The following is a 2,716-nucleotide window of genomic DNA, read 5'->3' as shown; positions in this document are numbered from 1 at the left end:
CCCTCTCGCTCTCTGTGTATCTCCCTTACTTACACACACACATACACACACACACACACACACACACACACACACACACACACAAACACACACCTTGTGTGGAAATAAAAATTAAAATAAATTAAAAAGAACCAAAAACAAAAAAAATCACACTGATCATAAAAAAATAAAAAGTTAAAAAAGAAAGCTATACTGAGTATGAAAACTCTTGTTCATTACATTTTACTTCATAATTGCAACTGCATGTGTTGTATTCATTGTTGCAAAACCTTCTGTATATAGTTTGTTTGTTACCATGACAACACCATTGATCTGAAGCTCGATGCTGTCATGTAAATAGTTTTCAAATCAGCAATAAATATAACCATTTTTGATCAACTCATATCAATTGCATGCTTAAATAACATACCGGTTAAAGCCCCTAACATTTCAAGAGAACCTGACCCACTTCCTGGTTAAATATGACCACTTCCGGTTTAGGCCCCGCCCACTCCGAGTGCGGATCCGGATACAGATAATTCATGTGGTAAACAGGTACAGATACAGATACAGATAATGCTGTACTCGCTCATCCCTACTGAGTACCATCCCAAGAACACCATCCCTACTGTGAAGCATGGGGGTGGTAGCATAATGCTTTGGGGTGTTTTTCTGCACATGGGATTGGGTCAAATACTTATGAGCAGCTGTATCATAAAAATAAAGAGTTAAAAGAATCATACATTGTGATTTCTGGATTTTGTTTTTTAGATTATGTCTCTCACAGTGGACATGCACCTACAATGACAATTTCAGACCACTCTATGATTTCTAAGTGGGAAAACTTGCAAAATAGCAGGGTGTTGAAATACTTATTTCCTCACTGTAATTGTATACTTTTTAAGAAGAGGCAAGGCAAGGCAGCTTTATTTGTATAGCACATTTCAGCAACAGGCCAATTCAAAGTGCTTTACACAAAATCAGTTCAAAAATAAAAACAGGTAAAACACATGAATTAAAAATAGAAACATTAAGACACATAAAACACAAGAATAAAAGTTACAGTGCAGCATAACAAATTAAACATTAAAAGAACATCATTTAAAGAAAGGCAACATCAAAATGAAAGGTCTTCAGCCTTGATTTAAAAGAACTGAGAGTAGCAGCAGCTCTGCAGGTTTCTGGGACTTTATTCCAGATATGAGGAGCATAGAAACTGAACGATGCTTCACCCTGTTTAGTTCTGACTCTGGGGACAGAAAGTAGACCTGTCCCAGATGACTGGGTGGTTCGTAGTGTAGTAGCAGATCAGAAATGTATTTTGGCCCTAAACCATTGAGTGATTTATAAACTAGCAAAAGTACTTTGAAATCAATTCTTTGAGGCACAGGAAGCCAGTGTAAAGACTTCAGAACTGGAGTGATGTGATCTAGTCTCTTGGTCTTAGTGAGGACCCGAGCAGCAGCGTTCTGAATCAGCTGCAGCTGTCTGATTGATTTTTTAGTGAGACCTGTTAAGACACCGTTACAGTATTCAAGTCTACTGAAGATGAAAGCATGGACAAGTTTTTCCAAATCCTGTTGACACATAAGTCCTTTAACCCTTGATATATTCTTGAGGTGATAATAGGCTGACTTTGTAATTGTCTTAATGTGGCTGTTAAAATTCAGGTCTAAGTCCATGACTTCACCAAGATTTCTGGCTTTGACTGTTGTTTTCAACATTGTTGTTTGAAGCTGAGCGCAGACTTTTAATCGTTCCTCTCTTGCTCCAAAAACAACCACCTCAGTTTTTCCTTCATTTAATTTCAGAAAGTTTTGGCACATCCAGCTATTAATTTGTTCAATGCACTTAGTCAGTTTTTGTATTGGACTATAGTCCCCTGAAAGATAAGGTTATGTAAATTTGAGTGTCATCCGCATAACTATGGTAACTTATTTTGTTGTTTTCCATAATCTGAGCCAGTGGAAGCATGTAGATGTTAAACAGAAGAGGCCCCAGAATGGAGCCTTAGGGGACTCCGCACGTCATATTTATATGTTCAGATGTATAATTACCTATTGACACAAAGTAATCCCTATTCTGTAAGTAGGATTCAAACCAGTTTAGTACTGAGCCAGAAAGGCCAACCCAGTTTTCCAATCAGTCTAGTAATATGTCATGGTCAACCGCGTCAAATGCAGCACTGAGATCAAGTAATACTAAGACTGACATTTTGCCACTATCTGTGTGATTAAAGACTTTGACAAGAGCCGTCTCAGTGCTGTGGTGTAGTCGGCAACCCGACTGAAAGGTATCAAAACTGTTGTTTAGTGACAAGAAATGGGTGAGTTGTTGAAAAAACGCTTTTTCAATGATTTTACTTAAAAACTGAAGTTTTGATATTGGACTATAGCTGCTCATTAGTGATGTGTAATCAAGCCACTTTTTTAAGAGTGGCTTGATTACTGCAGTTTTCAGGGCCTGTGGAAAGATTCCTGAAAGAAGAAGAGACAGAAGTGTTCACAACCTGTAGAAGATCAGAAGCCAAACAGTTCGAAACATTTTTGAAAACACCCGTTGGTAGAATATCAAGGCAACAGGAGGATGATTTCTGAAGTTGCGTAATGTCCTCTAGGTTTTTATGGTTGATCATATGAAATTTTGTCATACTGGAACAAGTTTTGCTTGAACACTGTGACAACACATATCCTGGACTTGATATGGAGGCACTGACTGTTTGTCTAATCTTCTGAAT

Source organism: Etheostoma cragini, chromosome 3 (genome assembly GCF_013103735.1).
Source record: "Etheostoma cragini isolate CJK2018 chromosome 3, CSU_Ecrag_1.0, whole genome shotgun sequence".
In the NCBI taxonomy this organism is placed as follows: Eukaryota; Metazoa; Chordata; class Actinopteri; order Perciformes; family Percidae; genus Etheostoma; species Etheostoma cragini.
This window is presented reverse-complemented; position numbering follows the sequence as displayed.